Source organism: Lissotriton helveticus, chromosome 10 (genome assembly GCF_964261635.1).
Source record: "Lissotriton helveticus chromosome 10, aLisHel1.1, whole genome shotgun sequence".
Lineage (NCBI taxonomy): Eukaryota > Metazoa > Chordata > Amphibia > Caudata > Salamandridae > Lissotriton > Lissotriton helveticus.
Genome location: NC_136071.1, coordinates 354,531,234 through 354,558,599, shown reverse-complemented (window position 1 = coordinate 354,558,599; position 27,366 = coordinate 354,531,234). Strand labels below are relative to the sequence as shown.

At 44.2% G+C, this 27,366-nt stretch overlaps 1 long non-coding RNA gene and 3 other non-coding genes across 6 annotated transcripts in view; all 4 read right to left on the bottom strand.

The window, feature by feature from the left end:
* Positions 1-11,315: 11,315 nt before the first annotated feature.
* LOC144786356 (small nucleolar RNA SNORA50) lies at positions 11,316-11,451 on the bottom strand. The gene has a single exon (XR_013602158.1). It is a non-coding gene; the product is annotated as a small nucleolar RNA SNORA50 (small nucleolar RNA).
* A 78-nt stretch (positions 11,452-11,529) lies between these two features.
* The window catches only part of LOC144783819 (uncharacterized), a 35,635-nt gene continuing 19,798 nt past the window's right edge, over positions 11,530-27,366 (bottom strand). The window contains exons 3-10 of one of the 3 annotated variants that reach the window (XR_013601605.1): positions 22,770-22,851; positions 21,880-21,939; positions 21,238-21,293; positions 18,656-18,761; positions 18,160-18,220; positions 15,892-15,947; positions 15,539-15,598; positions 11,530-11,625 (exon numbers count right to left, since the gene is read on the bottom strand). This is a non-coding gene — a long non-coding RNA (uncharacterized LOC144783819). Of the gene's footprint in view, positions 11,626-15,538; positions 15,599-15,891; positions 15,948-18,159; positions 18,221-18,655; positions 18,762-21,237; positions 21,294-21,879; positions 22,018-22,769; positions 22,852-27,366 lie in introns of those variants that run through there. The other 2 variants (XR_013601604.1, XR_013601606.1) reach the window with 2 other exon arrangements.
* LOC144786359 (small nucleolar RNA SNORA9) lies at positions 15,688-15,821 on the bottom strand. Its single transcript, XR_013602161.1, has one exon. It is a non-coding gene; the product is annotated as a small nucleolar RNA SNORA9 (small nucleolar RNA).
* LOC144786357 (small nucleolar RNA SNORA9) lies at positions 18,473-18,606 on the bottom strand. Its single transcript, XR_013602159.1, has one exon. It is a non-coding gene; the product is annotated as a small nucleolar RNA SNORA9 (small nucleolar RNA).

Below are 27,366 nucleotides of genomic sequence, written 5' to 3'. Positions count from 1 at the left end.
CTTCCCAGACCAGAAGACTGGTCTGCGCCGTTGTTCATACCCTATGCGGGTGAACATTTCTATTCATAAAACTGCTAGGGGTAGCACAGCATCACACAGCTCTTCACCCTCAAAGGCATGATAACGTTAACCCTGTCGCAGAGTGCTTAACTTGTAAAATAGTAAGTGCCAGAGCCCAGACGAGGAGCCCACTGCAGCTTGCACCACCCACTACTCCGTCATCGCTGCCAATGACGGTACCAAACCAACTATTAACCATCTCTCTCGCCTGCAAGTGCGACAGCTCAGATTATCCAGGTCCCCAAAGCTAAAGAAATGGCCTGGGTGGCAGGTATTAGTAATTGTTAATGAGTATTTCATTCACAAACACCCGTTCTGCTCATCTCTGAATTAGATGAGCAGCGCCACCATGTGGTAGATTGTCATAAGTGTGGTGTTGACAAGTGCGTTTGTTTGTCGAGCACCAGAAGCCACCGGCTCCAATTGAGCACTACAGTCGAAGAAAAATATATAGCCTCACGCCCACTCGAAGACTGAACACGTTTATGTAAAACAAAATCACGAGTCTGAGTCACCGAATGGAGTGACAAGAGGCACTGGGTGAGCATAAATCTTCAAGTATACACGAACATAGAGCAAATGCATAGGGTTTTTCGTACACTGGCACCAACAGATCATGTGGCTGAAAACGTTGGAAGTACAGGCAGGACCCGAGACAGAGCACGTTCGGCCTTAGAAATTATACAAAATATAAACTTTGCAGCACTGAAGAGACTGCTTGGGAATTAGAGTTTAGCCTTGCTAAGCATCAGGAGCACAGATGGATATGCGGCTAGCATAGGCACGTAAAATGGAGTCGGTGATCACAGTAAAGGGAAGACAAATCAGTTAACATTCCCAATTCCTTGACCCACCTTGGCTTCTCCTCACTTCTCACGGATCAGGAAATGGTTTGAAGTTAAACTATTGAAAATAATAATGGTTCTTAGAGGCTTTCTGCTCCAGTCTGTGCCTCGACCACTGAGACCAGGGGTAGGAGGGAGGATAACAAAGAGCAAGGCAGGTGTGGATCAGCTGCTGCTCCTGGTAAACCAGAATTGATGCCCCTGTACTCAGCATTGGATTGGCTCATCCACTCCTCCCCGATGGACATGGGCAAGCGAGAAGTGACAGAAATTGATACAACCCCTTGGTATGCTCCCCCAGACGGTGGTATATTGAGTGTATATCATCCACCATAGTGCTCCCTTAATGCCCCCCCCATTAATATTGTACTGCATTGATAGTATGTTTCCTGAGGTTATGCCACACTGGTTGGACTATATCTCCATTTTGTACTACATTGGTTGTAGTCGCCCTTCACTTATGCTGCTTTTATGTGCCCTTCCCTCCTCTTGGAATGGAATTTTCCCATCAGCTGCTCTATATGCATCACGTTTCAGTGCACGAAGGTTCAGTCAAAAAATTGGATAAAAAAATACAAGCTGAAAACCGACAGAAGTGTGCCAGAAGAAAAATGTATCTCTCCATCTTCACAAAAGGTCAGAGTAAAAAAAACTGTTGTAGCAGACTGCAGTAGTAGCATAGATCCTGGGCCCTACTCTGGACCTCAAGTCTTCCTGTATTGCCTCTTGTTGCACTGCCTAAACAATGATGTATGCCCTACTTTTAGCTGCTCCTGTGCATGTGCTGTAGCATTGGAGACACGGCTGAGAAGATACTGCCAAAGAGTGGGGACAAACTGGGGTGGCATGGCGTGCAATAAACTATGGATGTAACCCAGATCTGTGACTGGGGGGTGAATGTTTGATTGGTTCAGCACTCCGTCAATCTGTTATCTATAGCATGAAGACAGGGCAGATATCGCCAAAGACTGGGGACAAACTGGTACGGCACGGCTTGCAAAAAAACAATGGATTTAACCCAGATCTGTGACTGAGGGTGAATGTTTGATTGGTTCAGCATTCCGTTTATGATCTGTTCTCTATAGCAGTGTTTCCCAAACTGTGGTCCGCTGACCCCAAGGGGTCCGTAGACAAGTTTTAAAAGCACAGAAATGTTTCTTGTATGATTTGCAGCTTTCCAGCAACATTAAGTGTCAAGAGAATGACAGTGATTAATGTACCTGCTGTAGAGCAAAGAGTTTTGTTCAGTGGCAGCTTTGATTTAACTAATGTAGCACAGAGGGTTAATGTGCCTACTGCAAAGAACGTGTAACATGCATCTTAAAAAGCAGTATTTTATGTGCCGTGGTTACTGCTTTTGTCACAGAGTTTCTTTTGTTACTGTGCACTTCACAAGTGACAATCGTAATCTAGCAGAGGGACCTATAAACTGTCAAAGAGCTACTTGCAAACTGCATGGTACCAGTTAGTAACTTATATTTTGTCCCAGTTATTCATTATCCTGATGCTGCTAAAAAGATACATTTGGGTGGAAATGTTAAAGTCAATGCTAGCCACTGTGTTATGTTCTGAATCCTGAGTTTGTGCTTTTCCAGACCAAGCACTCTTTAAACATTTTATATACACACTGATTTACATTTATGACTCAATGTCTCTATATGTGTGTGATGTAAAGTGCTCTGACATCCTACAATGGTATGAGAGATGCTACAAAACAAATGAAATACATGTGACAGAGGGGCTATTACTTCAATATAAAATACTACGGGCCAGATGTACGATCTGTTTTTATATGCGAGAAGAGGCCCGCAAACCCGTTTGCGCATGCAAAAACCTATTGGGCCATGTACATAGCCTATTTCACGAGTCGCAATTTGTTTGTGACTCTCTAAATAGGTTTTGCAACTTGCTATTTGGAAGGGGCCTTCCCTTCCAAATAGCGAGTCTCAAAACCATGTACAAATGTGTTGCGGTCACAAAACAGTCACAATTACCACCTACTTCAAGTAGATGGTCATGCATTCGGAAATGGGAAGGGATCCCCAGGGAACCCCTTCACCTTTGCAAATGCATGCAAAATTATTTTTTAAGGGCAGGCAGTGGTCCCAGGGACCTCTGCCTCCCCTTAGAAAATGAACCGAAAAAGTTTCATTTTCTTTTTTTTTTTAATGCATGGTAAACAGGCTCCATTTTCCCCCCAAAAAACTGCTTTATTTAAAAGCAGTCCGAAACATGGTGGCCTGGAGAGCCCAGCAGGCCACCATTGCTGGGAGGGCTGGCATTCCCAATGGGCTCGCAAATTGCGAGAGGCTCATTAATATTAATGAACCTCGCAATTTGCGATCCCAAACAGTGTTAAACACACAGTTGTATATTTCATTTAGCAACTCGCAATGTGTCGCCAATAGCGAGGCGCTAAATGAAATGGTCGTACATCTGGCCCCAAATTCCTTAGTACTTTTGAGTATTTATTTTGCGTGCACACATGTGTATTTTTTTCGACTTACTGTTTTAATGTTTGAAATGTAACTCATACAAATTGCTTGAGGGTCCCCGGCTTCCAGTGGTGACTCAATGGGGGTCCTCAGGAGTCAAAAGTTTGGGAACCACTGCTCTGTAGCATAAAGACAGAGCAGATATCCCCAAAGAGTGGGGACAAGAGATACTTAGAGTACCGCCAGCACAACCTGGACATGTTCAAGTACTTCAAGGCCACCGACCACAGCATCAAGCAGGGGCTGAAGGATTGCTTACCGGGGGTGCTCTCCCACCTGGAACACTATGGATGGAAGATACTGGTGCTCTTTGCTGCAAACTGGGACCAGACCAGGTAAAACAGCAGTCACCAGTCTCTGGCTTACATTCTCAATTTGCTGCTCATCCAGGCTCGCTATTTTTGTGGGTGGTATTACTTTGCACATATATTTTTCCACTTCCTGCTTGAGAAAATAGCATTTCCAAAGGTCATGTTTAAGGACTGGTTAAAATGTCTCCCTTCTTTTAGCAGCAGATTGTAGTGAAAGGAAATGTATGAGGCATAATGTGGCACATTTTGTAATAGTATTACTTCGTCATTTTTAAACTTGGTAATGATCTCTGGGCATTAATTGTATTATATCACTACTACACACTCACTATTTACTACTACACGCTCTATTCTCTACGCACACACATGTATATAGATCTGCTCATCTATATAAATACATGCATGTTATGCACATGAAAGTTTCAAAAACACTAATAAAAGCAAAGCTAAACAAGCATTGGAAATGCAATAGGTCTCGCATTAAGAAAGTTTGACTTTTTTTATTTATGTGTTGGTTTTGAAAATAGCAAAATTAATAGCTTTGTCAGTTACAATGTCAATAGTTTTAACTTTCGCAAATGTGACACCTATAGCATTTGTAATGCAATGTGTGTTGGATTTACGTGACTTAGATGTATTGATATTACAAATAACAATGGCTTTTAATTTTGTGAATAATTATTACTGAAATAAAATGTATTGTAATTTATAATGGCAATAGCTTAAACGTTTGTAAATATCTTTTGTGAAGATTATGTACAGTGTATTTTATTGTGACGAAAATCCAAGAACCTTGCATTTGCACCTCCACACACAGAGCGACACACATAGATATGGTGGGGGTGGATGTGGGGGTGGATGTGGGGGTGGATGTGGTGGTGGAAATGATGGTGGTGGATGTGGTGGTGGAAATGATGGTGGTGGTGGATGTGGTGGTGGTGGACGGGGTGGTGGACGTGGTGGTGGACGTGGTGGTGGACGTGGTGCATGTGGTGGTGCAAATGATGGTGGTGGATGCGGTGGTGGTGGATGCGGTGGTGGTGGTGGATGCGGTGGTGGTGGTGGTGGATGCGGTGGTGGTGGTGGTGGATGCGGTGGTGGTGGTGGTGGATGCGGTGGTGGTGGATGCGGTGGTGGTGGTGGTGGATGCGGTGGTGGTGGTGGTGGATGCGGTGGTGGTGGTGGTGGATGCGGTGGTGGTGGTGGTGGATGCGGTGGTGGTGGTGGTGGATGCGGTGGTGGTGGTGGTGGATGCGGTGGTGGTGGTGGTGGATGCGGTGGTGGTGGATGGGGTGGTGGTGGATGGGGTGGTGGTGGATGGGGTGGTGGTGGTGGATGGGGTGGTGGTGGTGGTGGATGGGGTGGTGGTGGATGGGGTGGTGGTGGTGGATGGGGTGGTGGTGGTGGATGGGGTGGTGGTGGTGGATGGGGTGGTGGTGGTGGATGGGGTGGGGGTGGTGGATGGGGTGGGGGTGGTGGATGGGGTGGGGGTGGTGGATGGGGTGGTGGATGGGGTGGTGGATGGGGTGGTGGTGGTGGATGGGGTGGTGGTGGTGGATGGGGTGGTGGTGGTGGACGGGGTGGTGGTGGTGGACGGGGTGGTGGTGGTGGACGGGGTGGTGGTGGTGGACGGGGTGGTGGTGGTGGACACAAAAAACACTCAAATAAGTTGTAAAAGAAGAGACACACGGTAAACAGCGTAAATTCGTAAAGGCGAGGACGGGGCAGTAAAGGCAGCGTAGGCAGAAAAAAAGAGAGAGATGGGGGGGGGGCGCAGAGTGTGAAGGGAGCATGGGGCCGAGAGAAGGAATGGGTAAGGGAGGAGAAGGTGTTGGAAGGGAAGAAGTAACAGGGAGAGAAGAGCCGATGAAGAGGGGAGAGCATGTGTGTTAGGGGGAGTGTAAGAGGTAAAGCATGTGGGAGATACCTTGGAGGGTAGGACATTGTTAAAGGGTGAGGAAGGTGGGAGGAAGCAAGCGAGTACGATGGATGGAAGGCTTGGGCTGTGTGTGAGGGGGTCGTCGAATGACAAGTCAGGGAGATGAGGCAGAGGGAGGAGATGGGAAGGGAAAGCCGGAAAGATGGGACTAAACAGGTATAAATGTGAGAGGACGAAGAGGAGTCCGACAGGTGAAGGAGCAGGGAAAGCGAGTGAAAGTGTGGAGAGCCTGCGTGAGAGGGTGTAGTGTTAGAGAGTAGGGAAGAGTAGAAGTGCAGACGTGGAGAGTTGAGGCGTGGGGGGTAGCAGTTTGTGGTACAGAGCAATTTGCGCAGTTAGTTAAGAATTAACAAGCTCTTGGCACTGCTGTGGGGGGCATGGCGGGAGCGCATTGCTCCAAATGGTGGGTTGTGACGTGGCTGTTGTGCTGAAACAGTTTCACCGACCAGAGACTGGGAGACCAGAGTTCGAGCCTAGGCGTTGGCTCAACGTTAATCTCCTAAACTACTAATTTAAATACACAAATCACGGGAATCGACTAATTAAAAAAAAAAAATAACAGCGATCTCGAAGTGTTGGGGTTAGGGGGAGACGAAGTAAACAAGCATTGGCCGTGAAAGAGACAGGCCTTGAAAGTGCGGCCTTGAGACTTGGTAAAAGCTTGCGAGAATGAGAACAAAACAAGGAGAGCGAGGGATAGAGAGGAGGCGGGGCGGGGAGCAGAGCCGGGGAAGTACATGCGAGTCATGGCCTGCGGCCGTGAATAAGTGACGGCTCAGGATCGGGGCCGGAGTGGTGCTGAAGGGTGTGAAGGAGGGGGGTGGGCGGGGAGCGTAGGGATGGCTCAGGCTTGGGCCAAAGTAATGACAAAGGGTGTGAAGGATGGGGGTGGGTGGGGAGCGTAGGGACGGCTCAGAGGCCTGAGGCAGAGCGCACCATATGGAGAGGGAGGGGGGTGGCAGTGGGATGGTGATTGATGGGTGGGGCAGTGCTGGGGAAGCCTTTGATGTGGCCTGGCGGCCGTGGAGAAAGTGCCCTGAAGAAATGCGACACGGCAGACAGGGGAGGGGGCGGAGCGGGGGTGTGGGAGGAGTGCGGCTGAGGGAAAAGACATGCAAGGCAGGCGGCTGGGGGCATGTGCACGCGCTTTTAATGTCAATGCGCATGCAGCTTGAATTTCACGGGCACTGCAAGGAATCGCCACGATTCCTTGCAAGTTGGTTAAAGACTGTTTAAGCCCCAATAGTCTCGCAAGCTCGATGCGCATCGACAGGCGAGACCTAAAAATCACCTAATTACAAACAGAATTGCTTTAACTTAAATGAGGGCGAGACCTATTGCATTTTCAATGCTTGTTAGTACTGTGGCACCATTGATGGGAGCTAAAACCATCTCTTTCCTTTCTTTATCTAGAGCCAGGAGTCTGGACGCTAGATTCAATCTTTTGGGTGATCCCTAGGTTCCCAGATGCCGATTCTGGAATTCAAGGGTATGGGGCCCTTTCCGCCCTAAAGAGGATTGGGTGGGTGGGTGGGTGGGGGGGGGGGGGGGGGGAATTATCCTCCTCTGACACTTCTCCCACTTCTGACTGGTCTTCACCATGTTCAGAGGGGTGGCCTTTAGCATACTCAGCCAGGAGCTCCTGGAGCCCTAGTTTGGTTAGATGCAGGCCCATTGGTATATTTTTACATTTGCATAAGGACTTCAATTCCTTGAAATTCAAGTGTAAGTAAAGTGTGAAGTTGAGCTCCTCAACCAGGTCCATGGCGTTACCTTCCCTAATAGCTGGGTTCTGTTGAGACATTTTAACCGGACAGTTCTAACCCTCTACCCTGGACTATAGGGACTTGTTTTTCTAAAATTCGAATGGGACTTAAGCAAGGCCCTGACATGACTTTCAGTATTTTGGAAAAACCAATTTTATAATTCTAAAGTCAATTTTAAGAGTTCGGTTGTGTGGTCAGATGGTAACCAAGTAGTCCAACAAATGCAAGTTTGTATCCCACCGCTGATACACCAATGTGAGTAAGTGGCTCTGTATATACTGTTCCCAAATAGGTACAGTGTGCACAGAGTCCCCAGACCGCAGAGGTTTGGCTGAGGCTAAACTTACATATAACCTTCCTCTCTAAAGTGGTAGCTTGATCGAGCAGTAAGGCAGTATCGGAGGACAGTGTAAAGCATTTGTTCTACACCCTCAGTCAGCATATGGTCTCACACACTCAAGAACTGAACTCTAGGCCAATTGTTTTATATCAAAAGATATAGTTGTTTTATTTTAGAACCAACAAGGTATCAAAATAAACTTCCTCAGGATGAGTTACTTTAATTCAATACTTTGCAAATTGGCAATAGACTTTTAGAATGCAATAGTTACAGTTTGTTGCAATAGGCAACACAATTTCAAACTCAATAACACAGAGTTCAATGGGAATTTCTAAAAGGCAATAGATTACTTCTAGGATTACTTTTCTAACTGCCGGACTGGACCCTAGATTCAGTCCTGAGACATGTACTGTAAACAGTTGAGCAAAATCAGTTAGGTCACAGTAGTGATTTTTAAGTAATATTATTTTAAAAGTTGACAGAAGAAATTTCACAGAAAAACAGTCAATGATTTCCTATGGAAGAAATTCAGTTAGCAGGTGAGTGGGGTTATGGTTACTCTTTCTAACTCTGGGATGGATCCTAGACCCAGCACTCGTACACCACCTGTAAACAGTTGAAGGATTGTGTTTTTGTTATACAGGCTATTTTTAACGAATATTTGTAAGTTTGAAAAATCGACACTTTGAAACTTTTTCAACAAAAACCAGGCAATGTGCTCCTATGGAACAAAATTCAGATTGCAGGTAAAGTATGTATGCGTTACTTTTGTAATCCAGTGCTGGGCTCCTAGTTCCAGCACTGGGACATCCATCTTAAACAGGTAAGTAATTATGTTTTTGTACGATTAAGGAATATTTGTACTTAGCAAAAATCTAAACTTAGAAGAAATTTTACAGAAAAACAGTCAATGGTTTCCTATGGAAGAAAATTGAGTTAGCGGTAAGTACGATTGTAATTACTTTTCAGGGTCAGTGCTGGGCACCAAGATCCAGCACAGAGGTCTCTCCTGATAGCAGGTGAGTAAATCGGATTTCGTTGTTCGGCTGATTTTAGACGAATATTTTAAAGTTTCAAAACTCCACAATTAAAAGAATTTAAGTGAAACCAGTCCATGTTACCCTATGGAAGAAAAGTGAGTTATAGGCTTTTGGTCAAGTACTCGACTGGCAGAGTTAAGGTTCTGGGCATAGACTCAGGGGTCTCCCAGGGTCAGGTAAGTACAGTTGTTACACCCTCAGCAGCACAGGTGCAGCCGGGTGCAGAGGTAGTTAGGCCCAATGTTATCCTATGGAAGGCAGGGGGCCCTTGGTTGGTTGGTGGCTGCTGGCTAGCAGGCCACGTGGCTGTGGGAGCTGAGCTCCTGGTCACTTACTCAGGGCAAGTGGGGAAGTGAGATAGGGTAGAGGTTGCACTCCCAGGGGCACTCGGGCGGCTGGGTGCAGGGTGCTTTTGAGCAGTCAGGCGCTCCATGCTATTCAATGAAGATCTTGGAAAGTGGAGAAAGGCTGCAGGCTCGGAGATTCTTCAGGTGCAACCACCACTTTGAGAGGTAAGTTGGGAAGCTGGAGGAGGGGTGGACACCTAGGAGTTAGGCATAGGAGGCAGTGGGGCACTGGGTGCAGTGGTGTCTTTGAGTCAGGAAATCTTACCCTCAGCTAGTCGCGTTAGGTAGGGTCCCTGGTTCTGAGGCTGCAGGCATCGTCTGGTTTGTCGAGGGAGGTCTTTGGGCACTGGACTTCGGGTCCCAGTCGCCGGGGGGGGGGGGGGACTCCCTCGTGGTCTTGACTCACTCCAGTACAGGCCAGGCTTGGCAGGTGCAGTGTGTGCAGGGTTTGCGGTTCCGGACTGATGCCAGGGCTTGTTACTTGCTTTGAGCAGCACCACTGCTCGGGGGAGACCCAGTTAGTCAGAGTCACAAGGCAGTCAAGTCCCCGGAGTTTGAGGTTGCTGACCACTGGAGATGCCGGGGTTTAGCACAAGCAGGTTCGAGGGTCGACAGGCCGAGGGTCAAATCAGTACTCTCTTTAGCAGCTGCACGGCAGGTCTGCTTGTTCTTGGTTTCGGAATCTGTATCCAAGGAAGGAAGGTTCAGGGTGCCCCTAAATACTAAATTTTGGGGTGTTACAGGTAGGGCAAGGGCAGGGACCAATGGGTCCCTGTCCTGGGGTAGTGAACCCCCTAGCCTGCTCCTCTCCTGTGGGAGGGGGGGCAGGAGCCTAGCTGTGATTGGGCAGGGCTCCCCATCTTCAAGATGGCCGAGCCCGGGGTTGCGCTTCACCTCGCCTCTCCCACCTGAGGGGTGGAGTTGGCGCAGGCTGGCAGACCCCCTTCTTGACGTAGGGTTTCCCACCAGTGTGGGGGTCAGAACTGGTGGGGGCCAGTTGCTGAGTACAGCAAGTGGTCTGGAGAAGCTCACAAAGGCGGAATGCCTTTGAAGCTTCCCCTGCCCATCCTGGGGGAGGAGGCTTGGCACCTCAACCCAGGATGTGCATTGTTGCAGGCCCAGGAGAGCGGGGGCTCTCCACCCAGGGGTCCAGCAACATGTCTGCTATGTGGCAGCCTAGGCAGCCTCTCAGACAAGACGTGGATTGTAGGTTAGGTTTCAGGGGGCATCTCTAAGATGCCCTCTGCAGTGCATTTTACATTTAATCCCACACTGGCATCAGTGTGGGTTAAATGTGCTGGGAAGTTTGATATCAAACTTGTCAGCCTTCAGTGTAGCCATTATGGTGTTGTTGAGTTCGTAATGACAACCTCCCAACACCATATACTCTTATGGCATCACTGCACTTAGTGCCCAGGAATGGACCTGGGTACTGCGGGGCACAGGGCTCATGCACCTGTGCCCACACCACTGGCATAGGGCACCCAGCTAGAGGGGTGGCTGTTGTATGCCAGGGCAGTGGGTTTGTGGGCATGGCACACAGGGATGTGTGTCATGTCGACTTTTAGTTCTGCACCAGGACACAGCCTGGAAAGGCAGAGTGTGTGTCCGGATACAGGTCTCCTAAGGGTGGCACAATAAGTGCTGCAGCCCTTAGGGGTCTTCTCTGGTCACAATGCCCTAGATACCTAGGATACCATTTACTAGGGGCCGACATGTGGCCAGATATGCCAATTGGGTTTAGGCTTTAGTAGTTTTAGGGAAGGAACACAGGCCCTGGTGACCTGATTAGCAGGGACCCAAGGCACACCAAGGAGAAGTGCATCAGGCAAAAAGTGAGGTGTACTGCAACAGAAACTCACTGTCTTACAACCCCCCCGCATCTTAGCACGGATTAATGAGCTTCGTAAAGCTAATAGCAGGCAACTAGAGTTCTGCAGTTAACTCTGAAAAGGGCAATTATGGACATTTCTTTGGCACTCACCCAAAACGAGTATTAGCATTAAATGAGATGATATGAACTTAAATGGGGAACCCCTTAGGTACCGATGATTTAGAGCACAGCTCAGGTTCCCTCAACTATAATCTTCATCTACACAAGTCAGGTTGCAACACAACTTGAATTAAAGTAGCCCCCTAAAGCATTTCACCATCCCCTTACTGAGCCGCAATGCATGTAACTTGTTCTTAAAAGAACTTCTTGGGTTTGGTCCAAGAAACTCCAGTTATAAACAAGGTATTACTCTTGCACTGTTGCTTGGCCAGTGAAGCCATTGTTGGGGTTACCACCGGTTCAAAGACAGTGCCTGTCAAAAGCAATTCAAATAATGATCACAAATTGAACATACACCCCCCCCCCCGCTCAAAAAAACACAACAGACTTCACTTTAAGAACAATTTCTTTTATTGATGATAATCATTTATTGTGCTTCTTTCTATTGAAGTTTTTGTCCATATAGCAAGTCCAGCAATTAAGTTCCAGCTGAAAGAAGAAAAATGGTTTGAGCCGTCAATGGTGCAACAGTTGACTTTATTATGCCAGTCTTTACTGCACATACTGGCACGTCAGAACTTAAAGCAGCTTCATATATATCAGAAGTCTAACACGTAATAAAATCATCATTTCGTGCCAATAGTTAGCCTCCCACCACACAACCTTAACAGAAATGTAAATAGTCGGCATAGTAAGTTTCTACACAGCCCTCACCCACTGCAGCCAACACTGACAGAAGTTATGCAACAACGCTGGGGCTGCCTGCAAATACAAGCACCCTTATTTAACCGAAAGAGGAAGAACCTCCAGACGCAGCGGAATGGACTTGTGCAAATGAGCAGCACATGTGCCATGGTGGACAAGCGCACACAAATTAGTGAAGACGGCACGTGCTGAGTAAACAAGCAAGGAAATTAGAGCAACGATAGTCAGGCAATGGTAAGCCCCCCTAGAAGTAGACAAAATTACTCGCAAGCAGAGCGTGCAGTCTGAGGTGAGACCCAAAAAAAGTGGAAGTGTAAAGATACAGGTCAAAATACCCGATGATCGAGAAAGAACGTGATAAACCGGGACAGCCCTAGAAAAAAAACACGCCAGCAATAAAGCCGGGGTGCCCAGAAGGCAAGGGAGTGGTGGTGAAGAGGGTTTGCACTGAGGGGGATGGTCCCTAACGATTGAGACTATGCATCGGGCATATTTTCACATTTAGCATAAAAACATACATACCCCAGAAGGTGCGCTGAGGGGGAGTTTAAACAAAATATTCTATGAATAAAAAGTGGTTTCAAACATTCTTGTAATTGAAATAACAGGTTTCTCAAGCTGCATTGATAAAGTGCTTAAAGGGCACATAGAAGCATTTCATGTTTCCCCAAACTGGAGCAGAATTCATTCAAAACAGTACCCACAGCTGCCTCACTGAACACCAAGTTTTAGTTTTTTGATGTGGACTCAAGCTTCCTTCATGTTCGGTCAGTGTGAGAATACATATACGAAGGGAGACACAAGGTGACCTGTATAAGATTAACAGTGTGATAACATGGAGTGAAAATTGCCAGCAAGGAACATGCTACTTACCCTGTAAGCATGTATTCGTAGCGCATAGTGCCATAGATTCATATGCTTAGCGTACTCCTGACATATAGTGTTGGACTCAGATGTTTGCAACTTTGTTCTTTAAAGAAGTCTTTCAAACCACGAGGTAAAGCGACTCCTATATTTATTGAGCATTGTCATCGACTCCTTGTTAGATTGTTTTCAGCTAATCAGGTGATCTTAGGATAGGAGCAGTAAAGAAATAGTAAAGATGAACATGTAGGTTATAGTTCGATAAAGATCAGTAGTGGTCACATCAACCATTAGCTTCCAGGGAGGAGGGTGGGTGCATATGAATCTACAGCACTACATGCTGCGACTAGATGCTCACAGGGCAAGTGACATTTTCCATTCTTCATATATGTTTGTCAAAAACACATTTGCCTAGCATTGACCATAAAGCAGTGTGCCCCTAATGTGGTGGCTAGCTACTGGCTGATAGATGTTTGGAAGAGTGTTAGTAATACAGCTTGACCCACTCTAGCTTGGTGGTTAGCTAAGACCAACACAAGAGTTATTCCATGCAACTGCCTTATAGATATCAATTAGTGGAATGTTTCCCAGGAAAGCCATAGAGACTCCTTTTTATGTGCAGAATGAGCTCTTGGGGCTGAAGGTAGTAACCGCTTAGCTTTGTGGTAGCAAGTTTCCATGCATTTTACTATCCATCTTGTGCTTCCTAGTTTAAATACTGGCGAGCCCTTTCAATGGTTTGAAAGACCTGCAAAAAGTTGTTTTATGAAAATGTTTTGCCCTGTCGATGTAGTATATTCCTGCTCTTTTAACATCTAGTGAGTGTAGAGCTCTTTCCGCCAAAGAGTCTGGTTTTGGAAAGAACACTCTAGGCTCAATGGTCTGGTTTACATGATGAGATGAAACTACCATAGGGAGGAATTAGAGGTTTGTGCTTAGTACCAATTTATCTGGGCAGATGTGGAAGAAAGATTCTAGGGAGAGCGCTTGAAGTTCACTTATCCGTCTAAGACGTTACAGCAACTAAGAATGCTACCTTCCATGCAAGGAACTGTTTATCAAATGAATGTAGTGTTTCAAAAGGGAGGATCCATGAGCCCGGTGAGAACTATATTAAGATTACAGGCTTTAATTACCAGAATCTAAAATACATGCTTTATCTGTTTTGCAAGTAAACAGCAAGTGCTGCTATGTGTAACCTAATAGAGGTGTATGAAAGGCCTACCCATTTTAAATGGAGCAGGTAGCTAATAGGGTCTTGTAACATAGGCGAGAGAGATTTGTTCTGCGAAACAATGCGCAAATCTATTCCATTTAACTGAGTAACAAGTCTGTGTGGAAGGCCTGAAAGCCAGTTTTAGAATGGTCATACAGTCTTGTGGAAGACAGATAACCGTAGTCTAAGACTTCAGGAACCAGATCGCTAGATTTAGTTGTTTGGGGTGTGTGACCCTCCTCTGGTCCAGTTAGATGTGGCCAGATAGGCAGCTTCTGATGTAGCAGAACTGATAATTGTAGTAGGATTGTGAACCATGCTTGTCGAACCCATGTTGGGGCTAATAGAACTAGCGTGAGGGATATTGGAGTGAGCTTCCAAACCATGTAAGGAATGAGTGGAAGAGGAGGAAAAGCATAAGCAAATATCCCTGACCAGTTGACCCATAGGGCATTGCCTTTGTATTGTGAGAGGAAACCTGCAGGCAAAGCTTTGGCATATGCTGAAAGAGGTAAACAAAACTCAATCTTAATAGCTTAGCATCCTAAAACATTTTGTAGCGAGAGTTTACTTGTGCTCCTTTTACCCTAAGAAATGTATGCAGCATTCAAAGCAAAACACTAAGAGCATTCCTTATTAAACCTTTGAGGCCAGGTTCGGAATCAACTGTTGCAATTTACCACCTGATCATCATAGGACTACTGCAAACTATGCAGGGATGCAAGGGCCGTACAAGGATAACTGATTTGCGTGCCAGTTTGCAAGGGTATATAAAACCCTCACCCAACAAGTACAAGATATACCACCAGATGAGAAATAACAGCCCACAATACAGGGAGACTCCATAAAAAAAAAAACAGGAAGCCCAACTGGAAAGACCCTAAAACACTTTCCCAATTGTCAAAGGTACTCAGACAAAGTTCTTTAAACACCAGATCCAGCTTCCCAGCTTGATAAAATATAAATATTGTTACAAATCACCAGTAATCCACTTCAATAAAATGAAGACATTAAAAATGATGCATGTCTAGTAACTGACTACACACCACTGTTAAGCTACATAAAACATTTACACTTATCGACTCCACCAGATTGGGTGTAGGTGAGCATGCAGAGGTAAAACAAATAGATCTCAAGTTGCACAGCTCCGGGGCAGTGATGCTTATCCAGTCCCATTCATCCTCTTCCCCCTCTACCCCCTTTTCTTGCACTATAGCAGTTGCATTGTGTTGCTTATATGAGGAAACAACTATCAAAGCAAGAAACAAAACCACAGCACTGGAAAAAGAGAGTAGTACATAATGAGGCATTGTAAGGAGGGACCTAAAGCTCAAAAAGGATCCTTGCTCAATAGCGAATAATTGCAGACGTATCCTTTGAACTGCCAATTTGGGCAGTAAAAGGTAGGCAAATAAGTAGATTGCTGAAATAGCTGTTTGAGAAACCTGTGACCTCCACCTGGAGGAGGAGGTAAAGCCTTAAACTGTTTCAAACATCCCCTTGCAAGCTCTGCAGGAACAAACAGATTAGGGAGTAGCTGAAGCAAAATGGAAGGCCTGGGTAAATAGTACAGATTAAGCGGGTGATGTTATCAGAGACTTTTCATTTGTATGTTACCTGGTTCACTATGTTGCATTGTAGGGGCACCTCTTCTCTAGCCAGGTGACAGGAGAGTTACTGCATAGGAATGGACAAAAAATTAAGTTTGTTCAATTAACAACATTATCAAATATTATATTCCACTTCCACTCATCAGGGTAGTAGACAAATGTCCAAGAAATCTATAACCTCCTCCCGATAGTACAGGAGGAGGCCTCAAACCATCTCGGAGTTAATCTTGCAAGGTCTCTAGGAATGCACCAAGCTATGAAAGAGCCAGGCCAAGCTGGAAGGCCTGCATTTTTGGTGAGGGTAAGAAGGGGCTGGCTTGGGTGAGAGAAGAATTGAGAACAAAGTCACAACCATATTACCTTGATTAGTCGTAGGCATTGCTTTGGCATCTTCAAAATCCGGGAAAGTTTATGCTCTATAAACAAACAAGCATACAAAATGAGGAATAGTAAACTTTGCTCCCGAGAAACACAAAGCATCCTTGAAAAGAACCGTATTTGTTAGACCATTCAACCATCTCATCTTGCAAGTTCTGTAGGAATGGAGAAATATATAGGGGAGCCAAGTGTAGCTGGATTCCCTGAGCATAAGAATTTAAATTCCAATCGGACGGTAATGTCATAATTTAAATTACTGTTTTGAAAATGCCACTTTTAGAACATTTACTAAAGTATACAAAAAAGTGACGGATGGAATGCTTGAATTACTCTCGGACACTGGTAATTACTCCGGCATTATCTCAAAGAGGGCTACTAGAGGCTTTAGACAAGAGAACTCCAACAGTCACCTGGCAACCTGCTGGGAGGTATGAATTGCTTACAGGAAAGAGCACAAAAGGGCCTTATCTGCTGGGAGGAGGTGTGACCCCTTCCTGACAGGGTGGCCTGGGGAAGCGTGGAAACCAACTGTAGAAGAAACAAGGAGGCAGCCCTGTCACAGGCAGATGCAACTCACATAGGCTTGACCGTGCCAATGTCTAAGCAGCCAGAGTGGCACCAATCCCGGTGGAGTTCCTCCCCATTTCCTTATACACACACACACACACACACACACACACACACCCCCCCCTCCCCCCACAGGGGTGTGCCCAGAGCTCTGACCAAGGGAAGAACTATTCTACCATGTTGGATTTTGGCAGACCAGGGCGCTGTGGGATTGGTCAGACCAAAACACCCAGAAAATTATGCAAAAGTGGGCCGGGTTAACGCAAAGGTTTTTTTTTATTTTTTATTGATTAGGGGTCACCCCCAACCCACTAGCTAGGCCCAGGCATAAACATACCATCCCAGACTACCTTCCTCAGAACACTGTTGGACCTCTGGGAGCAGAAGGGCTGCACCTCAAACCAAAAAAATGGAACGTAGAAGGATTAAGCCTGCTGTTTTACCCGGTAATTACAAGGGCTAGACCTGCTCCCACTTGAACCCTGGCCAGAAGAGTTTGACTCCAAGGGCTAGCTGGCTAGCCTCCTCTTAAGCTCCGGGACACAAATGTTGCAAGAATCCTGTAACAAAGGACAGGCCAGCTACAACTGGATTCGCCATGGGCCCTGCTGCTTGCTTCAGGGAGATGGAGTCTTAACTCACCAAGTGGTGTTCAAAAGTCCTAGGCCTTTGGCTGGTATTAGAAAGAACTCTCCCTCCTAAAGACTGCCAACAGTGAATATGTAGAAATCTTTTCTGAACTTTTACCTAAAAGAACCAGAGGCTACCACAGGAGGGACCACCGTATTGTTGCATTGCCAGTCGGATTCAGCACACTAGTTAGCCCCGCTGAACAACTTCCAGAAAAAAGCCTTAGCCTCCCCCCGTGTGGAAGATTTCACCAAGACCAATGCTAAGCAGCAAGCGCCATTATCGAACCTTCAGTCAGATTCAATCAGCAGTCCGCCTCACCAACGACAAAACTCCCCCAGAAAAAAAAAAAAAAAAAAAAAAAAAAGGATGTGACTTTTTAAACGGGACGAACCTTGTCCTGGTACCCAACCAACACTCCATCGCAATCAGCCATAACTTTTGACTTTGACCCAGTCTAGCACAGCGAAATACCTGCGATTGGGCTTTTACAGTACTAGAAAACTTTACAACTTCTAAAAATCTAATCCCCCCAGATCCTCAATACAATTCTTGTTGGGGTATTTTAGTCTATTAAAATGTGTACTATTTTCATTAATTTGAGTGGGATTTTTATTGTGTTTTTGACTAAACTGTTTTGGTATGGATAAATGCACTTGTTCCTTTGAGTTAAGCCAGAGTATTCTTTGCCACAGCTACCTAAGACTGAGATAGGTTTTACATTAAAGTAACTTAATTGGATCACATATAAAAGAATGACAGTATTACTTTGAGGTCTCACAACCACCCTATCTAATAATATACTTTCTCACATACACATTCTAGTGTTAAATGAAAAGGCAATTTAGTTACGCAAAAGACTGGTTTCAAAGTTATCTGCAAACAGGTTTTAGAAATCTATAGTATCCCTCTGAAAGGGTAGCAGGAGGCTTCAAACCATCTCAATTTCCATCGTGCAAGCTCAGCTGGAATGCACAAGCTACAGGGGAGGTCAATCATGCTTGAATGCCTGCACAAGAAGAAATTGGATATACAGACAAAACCAACAACTACCTGGCTCAGACAAACGCTTAGTAGAGACAGCTTCATCCAGGTAACTTCATGCAGGCGTCTGCTGAAGGGAAAAATACAAGAGGTACTTCACAAAAAGCAGACATGTGAGCGACAAGGCAAGTATTCAGCACAGGATAGAGAACAAGAATTCATTAAACTGGGGATGTTTGGTATACCTTACGGGTGAAGCATTCCAAGGGAAATAAGCCAGTTCAATCTATTCTACTCTTTGTACGCACAAGTAATAAACATTCTATTCTTAAAGTAGCAAACAATTTGATATACAAAAGATACATCCTTAAGCTACCTGTAAACATGTCTGAGAATTCTATAGTCTCCCACTAAAAGGGCAGAAGGAGGCCTCAAACCATCTCAATGTTAATCTTGCAAGCTCTGCAGGAATGCACCGTGCTATGGATGAGCCCAGTCAAGCTGGTAGGCCTGCAACTACTGCTCAAGAGGGAATGGAGTATTTTAAGGAGAACACACCAATTACCTGGCCACGACTAACGCTAGGAAGATACTTCATCCAAGGAACTTCGTGGAGGTCTCTGCCGAAGTGAAGCACAGTACAGACAGAGCCTTTAGATAAGACATGCATTCTAAATACAGGAGAGAGAACAAGAACTTATTAAATTTCCAATTAAAAAGACACTTTAAGAAAATCTCACCATTCTAATGGGTGGTCCTTGCTACAAGGTGATAGCAAGAGGATATTACAATTTGCTACAGTATCACCTTCATCTCCGTAAAAGTCACTGTGTGACATGGCAACAACTACAGCTCAGGTGATCAGAATCTAAATTCTATCTTGCACACTATTGAATGCCAGAACTCAGATTCCCTCTACGTGCCAAAAGAAATAAATGTGAGGATGCAGGGTAAGAACCCAGAACAATGTTTCAGGTACTTTAAAGTATATTTGCAAAAAGGTTCCCTACAGTGATAAGAGTGATTATTAACGTTATTGGGGACACTAGTAGGATCAGTCACTACTGCAGATCAACTTAATGATCAATGCATATCTAATAGATCTATTTGAATGAATTAGCTTTAAATTCTTATTAGCAATCGGGTCCATGGTAAAAACAAAATTGCTCATTAGACTAATTTAGTCACAAATAAAGCACAGTAGGCATGAAACCGCAATTGATTCACATCATTGCACAGTACTTGCATTCAACTTAAATGGGACGTGCCCGCACTAATTCAATGTCAATGGTACACCCTGAGACAGTTCAATCAGCGTAACTGTATAAATTGTATCCCTTTAGAGTCCCATATTTCCTTATGGCTAATTTTTCTAGCCAAGTTTTTCTGAACGGAATCTGATAAATTGTGGATGTGTTATGGCCTACATCCTTCAGGCCACCTCAGAATGTTATACAAGATTGCAAAGCATATTTTAATATATTTTTTTTGTTACACAAAAAAAAGGTCTCCTCTTTACTATGTCCTTGCATTGGGCCGGTCTCTCCTTCAAAGAACTTTGTGAAGAGTATGGCGGATCAAGTGTCTTTTCAAACCATCAAAGCAAGTCCCAAACACAAACCCATATCCATACAATGCCTCTGTGCTGCTTCAGAGTCTATATCAGAGTTACAATGCAGTACTAATCTGCAGAGACCGCTTGAGCAGCATGAAAAGCATACTATCATCAGTTCAGTTCTACATTTAAGATGTATGTGGTTGCTTACAAAACACCCTTACCTCACACGCTTACACAAGCACCTCAGAGAAATCTATACAACATGCCCCACGATGGACAGGAATGGGCTTAAAACAACCTTCCTGTTAAACTTGCAAGCTTTACAGCAACGTATAAGAGCATAGAGAAACTTCAGATGACCGTTATCAAATCATTGCTTGGCTCGCTTCAGAATCATGTGGTCATAGAAGATAACATTTAACTAGTGAGCCATTTAAACAACCGATTAGTGTATGCTTAATGTTAGAGATATGGAAAGAGGGCTTCAAGAAATAAGAAATTTCAATTTACTACGTTTAAAAGGTAGGCATCATGAATACTGCTATGCATTCTAAAAATGTTAAATTAGGTTTCATCTACTAGGAGGGAATAATTTGGGACAAGTAACAAGCGGCACTTTAGAACAGAAATACTACCTATTAAGGGTAAGCTGCTGGCAGCTAGAGAGTTTACTTGTGGTTTTTTTATTCTAAGAAATGTATGCTGCGCTCAACACACTACTAAGAGCATTCCTTACTACACCTTTCAGGTCAGATTCAGAATGAAATGTTGAAACATGCACCCTGATCACAGGACTACTGCAAAGTCAGCAGCGACGCAAGGGCCATACATGGGTAACTGATCAATATGCCATTTTGCAAGGGTATACAAAACACTCACCCAACAAGTACCAGATATACCACCAGATGAGAAATAACAGCCCACAATACAGGGAGACTCAATAAAACTGGGCAGCAAGAAGCCCAACTGGAAGGACCATAACAAACATTCCCAATTGTCAAAGGTACTCACACAGTTCTTTAAACAGCAGATTCAGCTTCCCAGCTTTATAAATATGAATATTGTTACAAATCACCAGTTACCCACTTTTCAATAAAATGAGGACCTTAAAAATTATGCATGTCTAGTAACCGACTACACACCACTGTTAAAAGCTACATAACACATTTACACTTATCGACTCCACCAGATTGGGTGTAGGTGAGCATGCAGAGGTAAAACAAATAGATCTCAAATTGCACAGCTCCAGTCATCGGTGCTTATCGAGTCCCCCTCCACCCCCTATTCTTGCACTATAGCAGTTGGATCCCTGTGTTGCTTATTTTAGGAGGAAAACGATCAAAGCAAGAAACAAAACCACAGCACTGGAAAAATAGTAGTAAATAATGAGGTATTGTAAGGAGGACCTAAAGCTCAACAAAGGATCCTTGCTCAAAGGCGATTAATTGCAGACGTAGCCTATGAATTGCCAATTTGACAGTAAAAAGAGATTGCTGCAATAGCTGGTTGAGACACCTATGTTCTTAACCTGGAAGAGCCGATGGAGGCCTTAAACTCATTAAACGTTAGAACTTTCATTTGCATGTTACCTGGTTCACTATGATGCACAGTAGGGCCCACTTCTCTAGCCAGGTGACAGGAGTTGCTGTTTAGGAAAGGACAACAAGAAATAAAGATTGTTCTATCAACACCAATATCAAACATTATATCCCACCGGCTCCTAGCTTTTCGGTCTAGCAGAAAAATGTCCAAGAAATCTATAACCTCCTTCTGATAGAACTGGAGGAGGCCTCAAACCATCTCAGAGTTAATCTTGCAAGGTCTCTAGGAATGCACCAAGCTATGGAAGAGCAAGGCCAAGCTGGAAGGCCTGCATATTTTAGAGAAGAAAAAATAAATAAAAACATTTTAAAAAAAAGCGTAGCAGTAGTAGTAAATAATGCGGTATTCCAAAGAGGGAACTAATGCTCAAAAGCAATTTTACACTTTATCTATGAACTGCCCATTTGGGTGGTAAAAGATGGCAGATCAGTATATTGCTGAAATAGCACGTTGAGAAAACTGATCCCCACCTTGAGGCGCAGGTGGAGGTTTTGAACTCTTTCAAACATCCTCTTGCAAGTTCTGCAGGAATTACAAGGTTAGGAAGTATGGAAATGAAATGGAAAGCCTGTGCGTGCCATACAGATTAGGGGGGTAATGTTATCAGAGACCTTTCATTTGCATGTTACCTGATTCACTATGATGCACTGTAGGGGCCCCTCTTCTCTAGCCGGGTGACAGGAGAGTTGCTGTGTAGGAAAAGATAACAAAGAATACAGATTGTTCTATAAACGCTAATGTCAAAAATTACATCCCACCTTCCACCGGTCTAATAGAAAAATGTCCAAGAAATCTATAACCTCCTTCTGATAGCACATGAGGAGGCCTCAAACCATCTCAGAGTTATTCTTGCAAGGTCTCTAGGAATGCACCAAGCTATGGAAGAGCCAGGCCAAGCTGGAAGGCCTGCATATTTTGGGGAGGGTAAGAAGAGGTTGGCCTGGGTGAAAGAAGAAGTTGGAGAACAAAGTCACAACCATGTTGCCTAGGCATTGCTTTGACATCTTCAAAATACAGGAACGTTTAGACTCTATAAACAAGCATACAATATGAGGAATAGTTAACTGTGCTCATGAGAAATACAAGGCATATTTGAGCGGAACAGTATTTGTTATACCATTCAACCATCTCAATCTTGCAAGCTCTGTCGGAATGGAGAAAGCTGTAGGGGAGTCCAGTGTAGCTGGTATCCCGGAGATTAGCGGACAGGTTCAGGGACATCAGAGACCATTATCAGGTTATATGTATCATTGGTTTGTCACACTGCAGGGGCTTTGTTGCAGCGGCAAGGGTACCAGACAGTCACGGAATAGGAGATGAAAACAAAAAATACACATTAGCTCCATGAGCCCAACATCCTATATACATGTAAATAAAAGCATTTCTCGCAAAACTATCTGCCATGTAGAACAATTTCCAATAGCCTCTTGCAAGCTCTGCAGGTATGTACGAGACGAGGAGACCTGTGCATGGTGTACACATTTTGAGAAAGTTATCAGACCATTCATTTGCACGTTACCTTGTTCTGTATGATGCATTGTAGAGACACAGATTCTCTAGCCGGGGGGGGGGGGGGGGGGGGGGGGGGGACAGGTTAGTTGCTGTGTAGAAAAAGACAGAAAAAAATAATTTAGATTGCACCATAAACACCAAAGTCAAACATTATACCAAGACCTCCCCCGCTCCAAAAATAAAAAATAAATTTAAAAAAAGATGTCCAGGAAATCTATAAACACCCCGATAGGACAGGGGAAGGCCTCAAACGATCTTTGCTGATCTTGCAAGCTCTGCAGGAATGCACCAAGCTATGGATGAGTTCAACCAAGCTGAATGCCCTGTATATTTTGGTAAGCAGGCAAGAAGGAGTTGGTTTGGGAAAAAGAAGTTGAGGAACTCCACCACAACTCTATTGCCTTGATTAGTTGTGGGCGTTACTGGGACAGCTTTGAAATACAGGAAACTGTCTACTATGTTCAATTAAAAAAATATATATAAACAAAATTAATACAAAATGAGTAAATCTCACTCCTGAGAAATAGAAACCATTCTTAACAAGCATTTGCAATGCAATAGGTCGCGCATTAGGAGAGTTTGAGCTATTGGTACTGTAAATGACAATTTTTTTAATGTGTTGGTTTTGAAATTAGCGAAATTAATAGCTTAGTCATTGATAATGCCAATTGTTTTAACTTTTGCAAATGTGACACCTATAGCATTTGTAAAGCAAAATGTTTTGTTTTTATGTGACATATGTATTGATATTACTAATAAGTGTCTTTTAATTTTTGTAAATAATTAATACTTAAATAAAAGTTATTGTAATGTTTAATGGCAGTAGTATAAACTGTTCTAATGAACTTTTGTGAAGATTATGTTCATTGTATTTTATTGTGACGAAAATCCAAGAACAGACGTGAAATATGAACATGTTTTTTGTGAAATTTGTAATAAAGCTTCAAACATTGAAAGAACATATTTGAACCAGTTGTTGAATGGTTGCCCAGCTTGATGCAGTGTTGGCGCTGAGTGATGTTGTGTTGGCGCTGAGTGATGTTGTGTTGGCGCCGAGTGATGTTGTGTTGGCGCCGAGTGATGTTGTGTTGGCGCCGAGTGATGTTGTGTTGGCGCCGAGTGATGTTGTGTTGGCGCCGAGTGATGTTGTGTTGGCGACGAGTGATGTTGTGTTGGCGACGAGTGACGTGATGTTGTGTTGGCGCGATAGATAGAGTGAAGGCGGTAGATAGATAGAGTGAGGGCGGTAGATAAATAGAGTGAGGGCGGTAGATAAATAGAGTGAGGGCGGTAGATAAATAGAGTGAGGGCGGTAGATAAATAGAGTGAGGGCGGTAGATAAATAGAGTGAGGGCGGTAGATAAATAGAGTGAGGGCGGTAGATAAATAGAGTGAGGGCGGTAGATAAATAGAGTGAGGGCGGTAGATAAATAGAGTGAGGGCGGTAGATAGACCGATAGATGCTGGAGGGCGATAGATAGCTGGAGGGCGATAGATAGCTGGAGGGCGATAGATAGCTGGAGGGCGATAGATAGCTGGAGGGCGATAGATAGCTGGAGGGCGATAGATAGCTGGAGGGCGATAGATAGCTGGAGGGCGATAGATAGCTGGAGGGCGATAGATAGCTGGAGGGCGATTGTTACATAGAGCGATGGCGATAGAGGGTGCGCTAGATAGATAGCTAGATAGATCTATAGAGTGAGGGCGATAGATTGATAGAGTGAGGGGCGATAGATAGCATAACACTTACTACCACATAATTACATAAAATATTTACAACACATTTACACTCTACTCAATACAACATACCTACACTCCACATAATACCACTCAGTACCACATATGCTTGTTTCAAGGGTTGTGGTCAGTTTCAGATATCGTACTGCAGTTAGTTTCACGTACTGTGATCAGTTTCAGGTATTGTGGCTGATTTGAAGAACTGTGGTCTTTTTTTGTGTTGTGTAGTTAGTTTGAGGCAGATGTCGGACCTGTGGAACTGGGTTTGAGTCTCGGTAATGACGCTGAACATCCTGTGAGTCTCGGTAATGACGCTGAACATCCTGTGATTCTGGGCAAATCACGTAATCTCCCTGTGCCTAACAAAAATGAATGTGTGTCCTCATGTAACGTAACTGGTGCTATGTAAAGCGCTCTGATACCCGATTCGGTTGCGGGTAAAGTTTGCGCTATATAAAACCCCCCCAATTTTTTTTTTTTTTTTAAATACCAACCGAGACAGACGAAAATAACGAAAAGGCCAAAATAGGCACTAGAAAGATGCTGGTAGAGGGGGCAGCGAGAGGCGGCAAAGTATTAAAGGATAATAAGGAAAACAACAGGGGGTGGGGGTACAAACTTTTGAGTAAAGAAAATGAGAATAAGCAAACCATCTGGCTGCAGAAGAGCTAAGAGAAACATGGGGCGAGCGAGAGAGCATGAGAAACCGGTGGGTGGAAGATCCCCTTTAAAGAGCATAGGAAATAAGAAAGTAAATGACACATCGGGATGAGTAAGAGAAACAGCAGGGATAAGATTACATTTGAGTACGGAAAATGAAAGAATAAGTCTGGTCTGGGTAGGGAGGAGAAACGGTAGTGTGAGTAGGAGAAACTGCGGTGTGAGTAAGAGAAGCAGCAGAGACCGAGTTAGACAGAGTCATACAGACAGTGTTACAGTTAGACAGTGTCAGATAGAGTTAGACAGTGTTAGACAGACAGAGTCAGGCAGACTGAGTGAGACAGATAAACTTAGGTATAGTCAGACAGAGTAAGACAGAGTCTGACATATATAGTCATAGATTGCCAGACAGAGGAATACAGAGAGACAGATTCAGATAAACAGAGCCAGACAGAGTCAGTCATTTTGATAGTCATTAGACAGAGTCACAGTTAGACAGTCAGTTAGACAGACCAAGTTAGTCATACAGATAGAGTTAGTCAAACAGACAGTTAAGTCAGACTCAGTCAGGAAGAGTGACAGTCATTCAGACAGAGTGATAGGCAGAGTCAGTGATACAGAGTGATAGGCAGAGTCAGTGATACAGAGTGACAGGCAGAGTCAGTCAGACAGAGTCAGGCCAAAAACACCCTTAGTAGGACACACCCTGTTCAATACCATAAACCTGAATCTTACAATCACATCCACAAAATGCATGACACATGAAAATCAACAGTGTTCAAAAGTGCACCCTGCACAAGCAGTCACCAACTAGAGATTAGAGGATTAAAGGATTATAGACATAAAAGGAATCCTTCAAAACTCAAGGTTGCAGTAATTTGTCAATATGGGGTCATAGGTGTAAGGCAGAGGTTAAAACAGAACAAAAACACCAATAAAAATCGCACACACCCATTTCGTGCATGTATTCTCTTGATACAAATGTTTTAAATTGAGCATTTGCGAAAAATACTTCTTCACATTCTGTAGCCAAATGTACATAAATTGCGGAATTAAAAAGAAGCCATTATGAGTAAGCAGAAACATTTGCATCTCAGCACGGCACTGTTTACTTGCCAGAGCAATATTAAAAGTTTATAATTGTGGATAATGTTGAAACATGTATGCAAATAGGAGTGTTACATATTACTGGCAAAATGGGCACTGGGCTTATAAGACTGGCTTCCTAAACAAGTGAAAAAGACATTAACTGCCATAACAACATTTCCAAAACATACATGGAGAGTGTGATCGCAGCAGTGTGTGCTTTATATAATGGAGAACAATTCAGACCCTTTTTTTTTTTTTAAATTGACATGAAGCAAAATGTTTGGAGTTAAACGTTAAATGATTGTCCTCTGGGGGGAAACATTAATTAAGGAGCATGTCTGTGTTTGGTGCTCTCCTGACGCCTCCGGTCTGTTTACTGCTCACACGTGCAATTTACAAGGCATTCACCAAGGAGGGTGGCTCTGTCTGCCTTGTCGTTCTCCCCCCCCCCCCCCCCCGTGGCGCAAGTTGCCAGTTTCCTAGCTGTGTAAAGCAAAGACCGAACATTCCTGCCTTGTTGTTTCAAAATATATAGAGCTCGTGCAATTTGCAACTTACAATGCACTTCCTTGACACAATTGTAAAATGCACGCTCTGTATATATTTTAAAACAATAACAGTAATGTTTAACTAATAACGAAACATGGCTGGAGAGCAGGCTGACTTTCCTGAAACAGTACGTCATGCCACAGAATTCTGTTTAGGAGGTATTCCCGGCTTGTTGTTTCAAAATATAGAAAGCGCGTGTTTTTTTGCAGTTTACATTGCACCTCGACTCGATTTTAAAAATGCACGCGCCGTATATATTTCGAAACAAGCCGGTAATGTTTGACTAGCAGCTAAACAATGTGTAAGTTGGAGACCAGGCTTACTTTACCTCAAAAGTAGGTCATTGCTCAAAATTGCGTTTAGGAGGTGCAATATAAATGTGAAAAGATGTTGGGGTGGAAGTGAACAAAACGTGAAGCGCGGTGTTGGGACTATACCGCACCGCAAGTTTTAGACAGCATAGCGCTACCAACGCTTTCTTATTTTAAAAATACAGGATCTTAACAGGCAACAGAAAGCATCTGAAGCAAGTGGTTTTTAACTCACTGAGCCATCTTCTCCACACATTG